At 40.1% G+C, this 14,361-nt stretch overlaps 1 non-coding gene across 1 annotated transcript; it reads right to left on the bottom strand.

Annotated features, from left to right (window-relative positions):
* Positions 1 to 13,752: 13,752 nt before the first annotated feature.
* Positions 13,753 to 13,824, bottom strand: Trnat-cgu (transfer RNA threonine (anticodon CGU)). Its single transcript has one exon. It is a non-coding gene; the product is annotated as a tRNA-Thr (tRNA).
* Positions 13,825 to 14,361: the final 537 nt, after the last annotated feature.

Below are 14,361 nucleotides of genomic sequence, written 5' to 3' on the forward strand. Positions count from 1 at the left end.
GTCCTGTTCCTCACCCCTTCTTTTTCTTCAGCTTCGTGGTCGGGTTTTTTTCTCCGGCAAACTGACCATTCCCTCTTTTTCAATTACACGGAGTTGTCTTCCCATGCTCTAAATCTCTTGCATTTAAGAGATCGTTATGTCCCTCCACTTCTTTCGCATACCATTATTGTCGATCTATTGTATCACCAACTGGTTCTTCTGTTTTTGTTTTCTTGTTTTGTTTTGCATTGATTTGTTTTGCTTTGTTTTGTTTTGTTTTGTTTTTGTGTTCATATATGAGTCATTCTCCAAAACTGGTTAACAAAAGTGGGAATAAGGCCCAGAAATAAAACTTGACTAATTTGAGTTGAATTATTGATTCAAAGGTTCTTTGTTATCAGAATGACAGTTTGCAAGAAACGAAAAAGCAAGAAATACGTTTCCTTACAAAATACAGGTATCTGATAGGGGGGTATGTACCGTCTCATTACGTGCGCATCATCGTGACACAAATTTGTTAATAATGCAGTCATATTGAATGATTATATGTTGTACTAATTATAGCTTGACAAGCATGTATAAGGAGTTGTTTAAAAAGAAAGAAAGAAAAAAATATATATAAAAAAAATATTTAATAATTTTTTTTTTAATTTTTTTTTTTTTAATGTTATTTTTTATTTTTTACAAATATACCTTGGCACGTACATACAATATACATGTACACACAATTATACTGGTGACAGAAAAGGTTTGTGGACAGAAAAAGGGGAATAAGAGAGAGAGAGAGAGAGAGAGAGAGAGAGAGAGAGAGAGAGAGAGAGAGAGAGAGAGAGAGTAGTCTGAAGTCTGAATGTTTTAATGAGTAGGCCTTGGGCCCTTTTCATGGAGATGAGCACATCTCAATGACCAGCATACAAATGCACATAGTAAACAAAAACAAGAACATCCTACTCTTTATCTTTCGACACACCCACGCATACTTCAAAACAATCGTCTCCTTCCTCGACTTCAGTGTTCTATGACGGGAACACTCTGAAATAATCTGCATCATAAAAACACTGCATTTCACGTGCATTCGGAGAACCTGTTCTTGCATTCAAATCTTTTGTTGCTGCTCTGCATCTTTCTGCCTTTTGTTGAGAACAGTCTGTCCAGGTGTATCTTTCTTGGGGTTATTGATTTGAAGTCCCAACGCTATCATTGTTTCTGTACATTTCGCTGTACGAAAACACGTAGCAACCCTGTCAGCCTCTCTCTTCTTGCCCTTTCTCTCCCAGACTCTTGATACAGCCTCCAGCTCTTCGTGTTTTTATATTTAGTCAAGTTTTGACTAAATATTTTAACATCGAGGGGGAATCGAAACGAGGGTCGTGGTGTATGTGCGTGTGTCTGTGTGTGTGTGTCTGTGTGTGTGTGTGTGTGTGTGTAGAGCGATTCAGACTAAACTACTGGACCGATCTTTATGAAATTTGACATGAGAGTTCCTGGGTATGAAATCCCCGAACGTTTTTTTTCATTTTTTTGATAAATGTCTTTGATGACGTCATATCCGGCTTTTCGTGAAAGTTGAGGCGGCACTGTCACGCCCTCATTTTTCAACCAAATTGGTTGAAATTTTGGTCAAGTAATCTTCGACGAAGCCCGGACTTCGGTATTGCATTTCAGCTTGGTGGCTTAAAAATTAATTAATGACTTTGGTCATTAAAAATCTGAAAATTGTAAAAAAAAATACAAATTTATAAAACGATCCAAATTTACGTTTATCTTATTCTCCATCATTTGCTGATTCCAAAAACATATAAATATGTTATATTCGGATTAAAAACAAGCTCTGAAAATTAAATATATAAAAATTATTATCAAAATTAAATTGTCCAAATCAATTTAAAAACACTTTCATCTTATTCCTTGTCGGTTCCTGATTCCAAAAACATATAGATATGATATGTTTGGATTAAAAACACGGTCAGAAAGTTAAAACAAAGAGAGGCACAGAAAAGCGTGCTATCCTTCTTAGCGCAACTACTACCCCGCTCTTCTTGCCATGAGCGGTGGACTGACGATGCTACGAGTATACGGTCTTGCTAAAAAATGGCATTGCGTTCAGTTTCATTCTGTGAGTTCGACAGCTACTTGACTAAATATTGTATTTTCGCCTTACGCGACTTGTTTTTTAATGTTGTTCCTGAAACGCTGTTGTCGTTTAGCAGCAGCAGAAGATCCATCAGTTTGGACAGTGATTTTACTTTCAGTGGGTGACGTGGGCACCTCGGATGAGGAGGAAGTTCTCTGTTTCTTCAGTAACTGCCGTACGGACACCCTGAGGTCCACCCCAGCCACCTGTCAAGCAATTCCAGCATGTTAAAACCTGAAAGTTTGAAGAGTATTATAAGTAAGAAGACCCAATTTGTGTTCTTTCTAACAAGATATCATTTTTGCTATCAACAGCAATGGTGAAATTCCTAATTGAGGGGCTATATTGCTCCCACACAGATAGTGCTTGGAATTAAAGTGGATTGATAGGGGGTTTTGAATTTAATAAACACCTTTGATTTAAAAGCAATACCAACTAGTGCAAATATGAAACAAACATACAGACACGCGCGCGCACACACACACACACACACACAAACACATACACACAGAGGTTTGGGTTTGTGCGTCACTGAATAAGCAGACTATAATGCAGGTCTCTCCAAACGGTGCTTGAACCGCATCCTGTACGCATATACGCACGCACGTACGCACGCACACAGATACACATTTCGAAAACACACGCATGCACGCGTTAACATTTCACGCACGCACGTGCAAAGAGACACATATATAGACACACAGGGACAAAAAAAAACCACACACACACACACACACGCACGCACGTATTCACACGCGCACTCACTTACACACACTCACACACACACAAAACACAGAAAAACACACACAGAAACAAACACAGACGCATACACTCACACGCACGAACGCATGCACACACACACACACACACACATACACACGTACGCACACAAACACAAACACACACAAAAAAACGCGATTCTGGGGAGGGAGGGAGTATTCGGGGGGCAGTTGTCCGGGGGGGGGGGGAGGGAGGGGGGCAACTGTCTGCCCATGGTTTGGGGCATTTGTCTGGGGGGCAATTGTCATAGGGGAAATTGTTCAGAGGGCAGATGTACAAGGGGGAATTGTCCGGGGGATAATTAGCCTTCTACCGGAGACATCATTCACAACACGTCTCTTGTTGTCACTGGTGCGCACAAAACTTGGTCACTGGATAAAGCATCAGATTCATAATATTCGCTTTTGAGAATGCAATACAATGTCATAAGTGAGCAATCTAGGTAAGCATACACCTTTGTTTTAAGAAAAGGTTTTATTTTAAAACGCAAGATTCCGAAGATGCCGTTACGCTCACTTCATGAGATTACAGGACTGACAAGCGAAACCCGGTGGGGCTGAAGAACTTCATGGAATTCACACTTGCGTGGTTTTAATTTTTTATTTTTTTTTTACAAACATGCTTATAAATGAATGAGCAACAAAATAATACCAACCTTGTCATGCAAGATTCCCAGGTGCTCAAGCAATCGGGGTCTGCATCTCGCCGGTAGCAGAGGGCGTTACGAACGCAGCCGTCCAAAATGTCAACTACACCTTCTTTTTTCATGAATTACGTCATTATTCACGACAAATTGTGAAAAAAACGTCACGCATCTGCATGGCTAGGTGATTAACAAAGGTGCAAACATAAAAATTTATGTTTTCATTCAGTTGAATTGATGCTAGCTTATAATGAAAACGGCCGTTACCGAAGCCATCACGTGTGACACAAAACACTCTCTGAGACATCAAATTCGTCCAAAGTGTGTCCTCGGTTGAATGAATGCATTTTCTGCATCTTCAAGCTGCACTTGTTGACTTGATCGTAAAAAAAATAGTGATTATAAAGAAATTCGTTTGGTTACAGAGGTCGAAAAAATCTAAGTGAGCGTGACAACATGCGATGCGTACGAAAGGCTGTTTTCAACTTCATTTTTGGGGGTCTCAAACACAAAGAAAATAACAACAATTGCACAGGAATGAACCTTTATCGTTTCACAAAGTGACTTTTCAACAAATCATACATAATGAATTTATCGTGTCAATGGACCGTAGCTTCTATATATATATACGACTTGTGTCTGTGTGTGTGTCTGTGTGTTTGTGTATCTGTGTATTTGTGTATTTGTGTATTTGTGTATTCGCCATGCACGGCCAAAGTTCTCGATGGATCTGCTTCAAATTTGGTGGGCATATTCAGGTTGACCCGGTACAGGACACAACCTGGTCGATATTTCAACACGTGCTCTCAGCGCGCAGCGCTGAACCGATTTTGGTTCCACCTCAGCTACCCGGGCCCCCATACCGACACACCATAGCCGCTACACCACATCACAACGCCAAAGTTCTCGGTGGATCTTTTTCAAATTTGGACACCGTATTCAGCTACACCCCGGACACAATATCATCGATGAGATATTTCAACACGTGCTCTCAGCGCGCAGCGCTGAACTGATTTTGGTTTTTGTGTTCATTTCACCATTATAAGTAACTCTTCCTTATCTTCTCATCTTCTCCAGGTTTTCAGCGTTTACCTCCCTTCCTTCGTATGGTGCACTATAGTTTGAGGGAGGCATCTTCGGATATTCCCGTTCTGTTACTATTTTTAGAAGGTCACCGCAGTGTCCAGAACGTAAATTGGACCCGTAAATTATCCTCACTGTAAAAGTGCAAAGGTCGAATCAATTTATAGCCACGCGAAAAATACACTGTCATCTATCTCTCTATAGATATGGCTTCTCTGTGTTTGTGTGTGTGTGTGTGTGTGTGTGTGTGTGTGTGTGTTTTTATGTGAGCAACACCTGTGCATTGTTCAGTTCTGTTTGTGATGTGGTCTGGCGGCTTTTGTGTAATTTTATGTACTGGCCTTCCTTTCAGAAGCCATAACAGTTCAAAAGGGCTTAGAGATAAGCTCTAAATTGCTCAATCCTGTTTGAGTGGAGTTCGCCTCCAAAGGTGATTAACACGGTTACATTCGTCGACAAGGATGGGACTCGATATGGTCAGGAATGGCATTATGGCCACTGAATCATTTTCGTGCTGTTCCCATTCCACGAATCTGGGAGGGACCTAAGCTTGGCGGGTCCATTGTTCGGACCCGGCGAAGCCGGCGTACGGCTCTAAGTACTTCTTCCCGGCGAAGCCGGCTACCCGGCGAAGCGGGTATTCATTCTAGTCCAATATATGTACCGAGCCTGTTCCCATTTTTCTGACGCCATTTTTGTTGATTTACTGACATTATTACACTATATTTAATATCAAAATACAAATATGTTCATTCATTTTGCTGTGGGTGCTTCTTCAAACATATCTGTATCCACATAAACAGGGGGAAAGGTCTAACCACATTTGCTTCTGTAAAAATGTCGTTTTAAGTGACCGACCTAAGAATTCACCAGCTTTGGAGAATGACTCATATCCATTGTCTTTGTCTTGAATTCTGACAAGTTTGCTGTGTCATTTGGTTGGTTGGTTGTTCGGCTATTATTTACTTTTTAGGTAAGGCCAAACAAAAATAAACGTGACCAAAAAAGATAGCGTCGGTAGATCGTAAATGGTTCACAAAATGTGCCAACAGTTTTTTGGGGTTTTTTGAGAAATGGAAAAAAAAGTGTTAGGGGTCGGCGGGAAAAAATAGGGTTGGGCGGGTTACCCTAAACAAACATATTTAGTTGGCCTAAGTGATGGTGTGAGTGAAAACATTTGTTTTGATGTTATGTGTGTGTGTGTGTGCGTGCGTGCGTGCGTGCGTGCGTGCGTGCGTGCGTGCGTGCGTGCGTGCGGCGTGAGTGCGTGCGTGTGTGATTGCGTGCGTGCTTGCGAGAGTTCAGGCGTGCGAGCATTGCGTGCGTGCGTGCGTGAGTGCGTTTGTGTGTGTGAAACTAAGCGGCAATGTCATATGTATTTCGTTACTTCTTCCACAATTCAATGTTTACCCCAAAAATATTTACTCTATTAGGTCTTCAACAATTTTACGTTCTCTTAAAAGGCACTAGCATTTCAAAATGATTAATTTCCATCAGCCCTTAGCCAGCAACTGTTAAGTAACCTGCTTGATTTTTCTTTTGGCATTAATTCATCAGAAAAAGGCTGAGGCAGTTTCTTTCTCTTTTTACATTTAGTCAAATTTTGACTAAATGTTTTAACATAGAGGGGGGAAATGACTTTGGTCATTAAAAATCTGAAAATTGTAATACATTTTTGTTTATATAAAACGATCCAAATTTACGTTCATCTTATTCTACATCATTTCTTGATTCAAAAAACATATAAATATGTTATATTTAGATTAAAAACAAACTCTGAAAATTAAAAATATAAAAATTATGATCAAAATTAAATTTCCGAAATCGATTTAAAAACAATTTCATCTTATTCCTTGTCGGTTCCTGATTCCAAAAAGATATAGATATGATATGTTTGGATTAAAATCACGCTCAGAAAGTTAAAACGAAGAGAGGTACAGAAAAGCGTGCTATGCAGCACAGCGAAACCACTACCGCGCTGAACAGGCTCGTCAGTTTCACTCCGTTATGCAAAAGCGGCGGACTACGGTCATTGTGAAAAAATGCAGTGCGTTCAGTTTCATTCTGTAAGTTCCACAGCTTGACTAAATGTAGTAATTTCGCCTTACGCGACTTGTTTGTTCTCTCCCCCTCCCCCGCAGATATGAAAGTAAAAGGGCGGTATGCGTGGCCGCGAAAAGATCGATATTTGTACTCTTGGAAAAAATAATGAGAATGGACTAAAAACACTGAGAAATAAATGTCGACCTTCAATTCCTGTGACACTGGCGCTTCATTCTCTGTGACCAGCACCAAAACACTGGTGCCTCTGGGATTCGAACCGCAAGCAGAATTTCGTATAATGTTGAAGGCTAAAAGTAAATAATAATAATAATAAATGAGCATTTATATAGCGCAACATCATAACTTTACAATTATGCTCTTTGCGCTTGACACATTTAAAGTTCAAACACAGTTATACAAGCATTTACATCTACATGGCAAAGGATATTTAAGGAATGATGCTTGTGGTCTTTCTATCCACTTATGTTGCTTGTTTGTTTGTATGCTTGTTTGTTTGTTTGTTTGTTTGTTTGTTCGTCTGTTCGATCGTTCGTTCGTTCGTTGATTCGTCGGTTCGTTCGTTTGTTTGTTTGTTTGTGTATTTGATCTGAACCTTGAACGAATCCTTTCAAAAATTTCAAAACTGCAGGGTCCACTGCTTAGAAAAACTTCAGTTGGTATTGTGATGCTGGATCCTAACTATTTTAAAAAATGGACGACAACCCGCTCCATGTATCTCAGTTAAACACCCTGCTCTCTGAAAAATCGCACGGCGGCCGCTCGGTTGAGCATATTAAGAAAAGAACAAGTCGCGTAAGGCGAAATTACTACATTTAGTCAAGCTGTGGAACTCACAGAATGAAACTGAACGCACTGCATTTTTTCACAATGACCGTAGTCCACCGCTCGTGCAAAACGCAGTGAAACTGACGAGCCTGTTTAGCGCGGTAGTGGTTTCGCTGCGCTGCATAGCACGCTTTTCTGTACCTCTCTTCGTTTTAACTTTCTGAGCGTGTTTTTAATCCAAACATATCATATTTATATGCTTTTGGAATCAGGAACCGACAAGGAATAAGATGAAATTGTTTTTAAATCGATTTCGGAAATTTAATTTTTATCATAATTTTTATATTTTTAATTTTCAGAGTTTGTTTTTAATCCGAATATAACATATTTATATGTTTTTGGAATCAGAAATTGATGAAGAATAAGATGAACGTAAATTTGGATCGTTTGATAAAAAAAATTAATTACAATTTTCAGATTTTTAATAACCAAAGTCATTAATTAATTTTTAAGCCACCAAGCTGAAATGCAATACCAAAGTCCGACCTTCGTCGAAGATTGCTTTACACAAATTTCAATCTACCATCATAGAAGACCATTAGAAAGAAGAGTCCCCATGTGCAAAATTGAATTATACCGTCGATCTTTTATACCATCTACTACTGTCCTGTGGAACACCTTGCCAGACAACATCAAAACAACTAACTCAATCAGCGATTTCAAACGCTATTTATCTACTCCTGATTATAACGTACCTGCCTATTATTACTGTGGTAAAAGACTGGAAGAGATTCACCACTGCAGAATGCGCCTAAACATGAGTAATTTGAATTCTGACCTGTGTAAACGCCACCTACAGGGAAACCCACAGTGCGCTTGCGGCTACCCGAACGAAACAGCTGACCATTATTTGACACATTGTCCTTTGTACGTAGATGCTCGCCTGTCTACAATAAACGCACTTCCTGTTAATTACAGACATGTTGAAATATTGTTAAATGGTAGCGAAAACCTTTCTCTTTGCACCAACAAGCTTGTTTTTGAAAGTGTCCAATCGTTTATCCATGAATCTGGTCGTTTCTGTTGATTTGACTCAGTACCCATATTCATGCCAACAAAACTTATTTTATATGCATTTTTCAAATGTATATTTAGCGAGCTACTGCTTACTTGCCACAGGACTATGGTTTGTAATGTACTATGTATATTCTTATTTGTATGCGCTGCCAACTTCATCTTTTATATGTACCTACCGTTTTCTCCTCCCTCCTCCACCCTCCCCCCTCTTCCTCCTGCTAGCTTTTTCTTATTCTTTCTGATTTACTTTAACTATGCTCTTCTTGTAGATAGTTCAACAATTGATAAGTAATGCTTGTCCGACATCATATTTGCGTTATTTTCCTACTACGTAGGGCGCGTAATATAAGCGTTTGCTTGAGTTCGTGTCCCTATTGTTTATCGTTGTATTTTTGTATCATGTTTGATTTAATAAAACATTGTTTAAACCAAATTTCAATCAATTTATGAGGGTGTGACAGTGCCGCCTCAACATTTACAAAAAGCCGGATATGACGTCATCAAAGACATATATCGAAAAAAAAGAAAAAAACGTCTGGGGATATCATACCCAGAAAGTCTCATGTAAAATTTCATAAAGATCGGTCCAGTAGTTTACTCTGAATCGCTCTACACACACACACGCACAGACACACACACACACACACACACATACCTAAAGTGTGGATGGTTACCTAAGAGGCGGCACTGGGTGTAGTGCCTTTCTAGTGCACTTGCACTACAACAGCACTGGGTGCAGTACTCGCTCCGGCATCGAAGAATTTTGCACTAAAAAATGCACAAAATTTGACCTATTTCGTCGCCTATTGAGGACGGAAAGAATGTCATTTTGAACATTGTTATGACATTCTTTCCGTCAAAAAAGTCAATTTAACGGTGTTAAATGAAGCGACCATCCACACAATTAGGTTGCCATCCAGAGTTTAGGTTGCCATCCACGTGTGGATGGTTGCCTTATGGTGATTTAGGCAACCAAACCTGTGGAAACGGGGGTACACACACACACACACACACACACACACACACACACACACACACACACACACACACATACACCACGACCCTCGTCTTGATTCCCCTTCTATGTTAAAACATTTAGTCAAAACTTGACTAAATGTAAAAAAAAAACCGGTCGATGTTTTCAATTTAGGTTTTGCAAGCTATTAACTTCAATCCACCTCAATCAGGCCCTTTTAACCCAGCGACCCTGTCTGTTTAAACAGCTCGAGGGCAAAGCTCCCACGTCAGTGTCTTGTAGGATGACGCAGACATGACTGACGAGAGAGAGAGAGAGAGAGAGAGAGAGAGAGAGAGAGAGAGAGAGAGAGAGAGAGAGAGAGAGAGAGAGAGAGAGAGAAAGAGAGAGAGAAAGAGAGAGAAGGAGAGAGAGGGAGAGAGAGAGAGTAAAAGAGAGAGAGAGTAAGAGAGAGAGTAAGAGAGAGAGAGAGAGAACAAGAGAGTGAGAGAGAGAGAAGGTGAGAGAGAGAGGGAGAGAGAGAGAGAGAGAGTAAGAGAGAGAGAGAGTAAGAGAGAGCGAGAGAAAGAGAGCAAGAGAGAGAGCGCGTAGAGAGAGAGAGATAGAAAGAGAGAGAGAGAGAGTGAGAGAGAGAGAGTGAGAGAGAGAGAGAAAACGTGCGTGCGTCTGTGTGTGTGTGTGTGTGTGTGTGTCCGTGTGTCTGTGTCCGTGTGTCTGTGAATGTGCGACCGTGTGCGCTTGTCCAGCTATGTTTGTCTGTGTGTGCATCTCGGCTATCTTTATGTCATTTGTATGTGTATGTGGTTAATCTGACCATGTAGATATATTTCTTGTTATTCAACTTAATGTTTAAATAATTGCTATGCCTTTGTTGTTGTTGTAATTGCTATATATATGTTAATCATATTCCTCATCCCTCTGCCCCAAGACGGCCCCAGCGGATGAGATGAAATAAAACCTTGAAATCTTGAAATTTGTAGCAAAGTCTGCAAGTGACATGTCCGTTTATAAGTTACCGAGAACACGAAATCCGGCGCTAAGTAACTAAAATCAATACTTTTCTTTCATCAATGCAGTACACGTAACTGTAAAAACTATAATTCGAGACTGGCTAAAAGTGTCCACACCCCTTGCTACAGTCTGGCTACAGAATACTATAGAAATGGTCTTTACTCGAATAGGTTTGATTTTCAATAAGTCACTAACGGTAGAAGGATTTACTCGCAACGTTTTTTGAAGTGACAAAAACAGAAGTGAACAAAACTTGTACACACCTCTTCTTTCCGTGCAACTGAAGATATGCAAAAAAATCGTCTTTGATTGAGAGTTCTAACGTCTTTTAATCTATAATGCCGTAACGGCACCGCATGAACGTTTTTGCAAGAAAAACAACAACAAACAAGTCACGTAAGGCGAAATTACTACATTTAGTCAAGCTGTGGAACTCACAGAATGAAACTGAACGTAGTCCGCCGCTAGTGCAAAAAGCAGTGAAAGTGACGAGCCTGTTTGGCGCGGTAGCGGTTGCGCTGTGCTTCATAGCACGCTTTACTGTACCTCTCTTCGTTTAAACTTTCAGAACGTGTTTTTAATCCAAACATTTCATATGTATATGTTTTTGGAATCAGGAACCGACAAAGAATAAGATGAAATTGTTTTTAAATCGATTTCGGAAATTTAATTTTGATCATAATGTTTATATTTTTAATTTTCAGAGCTTGTTTTTAATACAAATATAACATATTTATATGTTTTTGGAATCAGAACATGATAAAGAATAAGATGAACGTAAATTTGGATCGTTTTATAATGTTTGTTTTTTTTTACAATTTTCAGATTTTTTAATGACCAAAGTCATTAATTAATTTTTAAGCCACCAAGCTGAAATGCAATACCGAAGTCCGGCCTTTGTTGAAGATTGCTTGGCCAAAATTTCAATCAATTTGATTAAAAAATGAGGGTGTGACAGTGCCGCCTCAACTTTTACAAAAAGCCGGATATGACGTCATCAAAGACATTTATCGAAAAAAAGAAAAAAACGTCCGGGGATATCATTCCCAGGAACTCTCATGTAAAATTTCATAAAGATTGGTCCAGTAGTTTAGTCTGTATCGCTCTACACACACACACGCACAGACACAGACACACACACACATATACACCACACCCTCGTCTCGATTCCCCCCTCTACGTTAAAACATTTAGTCAAAACTTGACTAAATGTAAAACCAGACTAAAGTGTACATGTAACATGTGTACACATTTCCCTGACTGCATCTAAACGACAAAATGAGACATTTACAAGTACATCAACCCAATTGGTCTTTGTCTGGGACAGACAAAAGAATGATTATGAGAGAAATAAACAAATGAAATAAACTATCGTGTCGATGTACTTATGAATGTCTCATTTTGTCAAAGATTAAACGTCCCAAAACTAAGCTTGCTGGAACGTTAGCAGTCTATCTGTTTTTAAAAGAAATAAATAGTCTTAACAATGTTTTCTATTATACAGAGCTCTATCCGGTACTACAGATGATCACAGATGCCTTTTTACATTTAGTCAAGTTTTGACAGAGAGAGTGTGTGTGTGTGTGTGTGTGTGTGTGTGTGTGTGTGTGTGTGTGTGTGTGTGTGTGTGTGTGTGTGTGTGTGTGTGTGTGTGTGTGTGTGTGTGTACAGCGATTCAGAGAAAACTACTGGACCGATCTTCATGACATTTTACAGGAAAGTTCCAGACGTTGAAGCAGAAGAAGAAGAAGAAGAAGAAGAAGAAGAAGAAGAAGATTAAACCATAGCAGTCTTCCCGAAGTGTTGAAGTTGTTAAAGAATACACACAGAGACTATTAGTTTCCTGGAATGTGACTGCAACGACATAGCTTTAATTCCGCTTTAACAAAAAAAAAATAGCAAGTGGAGATGCGGGGGAGAGGGGAGATTGGGATGGGATATGTGTGGGCACGCTAGCGAAAAACATCCGTTTGATTTGTGAGGGTATGCGCCGAAGGAAGTCTGATCCTCAAAGACATTTTGACATTTCGTGATTTTCGAGTAAACTTCAACAAAGGTTTCCTTTTCTCGCCTTTTACTGTCTAATAACAGTCTGGCGTCTATAATGTTCGGCTTGAGAAATAAGTTTTTGAAGAAATAAATTTCCCTTTATTGGTAAGAAGTTTGTTCAAAAACTAATTTCTAAATGACATGTGAGTTTATTTTGAAGTTCAGGAGTGAAGTTTCATTTGAAACAGAAACCATCCGGTCATCTCGATCTTCTCCGCCTATAGGTTTTTGCAAGTTTTTCAATGTTCGGTGATTTACGTCGGCACATGAACAAAGGGTATGCGCACTTAAAAGTCGTTTGCAACAGTCAGCATGGACCATGTGGGTAGTTTTAGCTAATAAAAACATGTTTTCAACACAGAATATCACGTCAGAATAGCATTATAAACGCTAATGTGTTTTCAGCGAAGCAATAGGGTCCGACATTTCGACTCGAACAAGTATAATGCGACTATAGTCTTGTTGGCTTTATAAATGTCTCGTCAAAATAACCTGTTCCGTTGGTAATTTGTTTCGCTGAAAACACAATAGCTGTTATTGACAGCGAGATAAATATCCCGAGTATAGTATCTTTCGCTTGAGAGCATATTATGTTTCTTGTTTTCTGTGTAGTCTTCAATTAGAAGTTTCAATCACTCAAGCTGAGATTCTGCAAACGTACAGCAATATGTCTCGGGATTCTACGTGCTGTGCGTGTTGAGTTTGTTTGTTTGTTTGTTTGCTTAACGCCCAGCCGACCACGAAGGGCCATATCAGGGCGGTGCTGCTTTGACATATATGACCCTCCACCACGAAATGAGTCGCATGTCACCTTTGCATGATTTTCATATTTTTTACATTTTCCTAAAGAGTTTTTTATGCTCTATCCAGTGGTGAAAACCGTTTTAGAAAAGAGCGAAAACTGTTTGAGTTATAAGCCTGTGACTAAGGTGACCCTCACACTGTTACCATACACTCCCCGGACTTATATTAAGCCTAGCGCAGAACCGCGCGAGGTGACATGCGACTCATTTCGTGGTGGAGGGTCACATATAACGTGCGCCACACACAAGACAGAAGTTGCAGCACAGGCTTCATGTCTCACCCAGTCACATTATTCTGACACCGGACCAACCAGTCCTAGCACTAACCCCATAATGCCGGACGCCAGGCGGAGCAGCCACTAGATTGCCAATTTTAAAGTCTTAGGTATGACGCGGCCGGGGTTCGAACCCACGACCTCCCGATCACGGGGCGGACGCCTTACCACTAGGCCACCGTGCCGGTCGTGTTGAGTTGAGAATGACAAAGGAGACATGTGATATAGTATGTCAGTCAGACCATAGACCATTTATCCTGGACAGCCAACTAGCTCTCTCTCCGCTCTTTCTCTCTATTAGGAGGTAGCGGCCTCTCGCATTTTAGGAACCTACGCTTACATGGCCTTTCAGAAATCAGGGGGATGTCATATCCGATTGTAAACATGGACGAAGTTGCCGAGGTAAGTTCTGAAAATGCTAAAATAAACTCAGCTAAAGTGCATATGGAACATGTTTTTCGATGAGTGTTGTTAAGTTTAGTTTGGAGTTTTGGAAAATTCAGTTCATTGTCACCTCCCATTGTCACAAATAACTGGAGCGTGCTTTCTTTTTACTGTCTTCGAATCGCTGGCCTTTCAAACCGGACGCTAAGCGCCCCTGAAAGTCGAGCGTCGTAACCTCGAAGGGTCTCGTGACGAGTTGGCGGTCCAGGCTATTTGGTCTATGGTCAGACTTTTAGATACGAAGTTGTAAAACAATTTGTTATGCGAAGTGAGCAGTT

This window comes from Littorina saxatilis, linkage group LG3 (genome assembly GCF_037325665.1).
Source record: "Littorina saxatilis isolate snail1 linkage group LG3, US_GU_Lsax_2.0, whole genome shotgun sequence".
In the NCBI taxonomy this organism is placed as follows: domain Eukaryota; kingdom Metazoa; phylum Mollusca; class Gastropoda; order Littorinimorpha; family Littorinidae; genus Littorina; species Littorina saxatilis.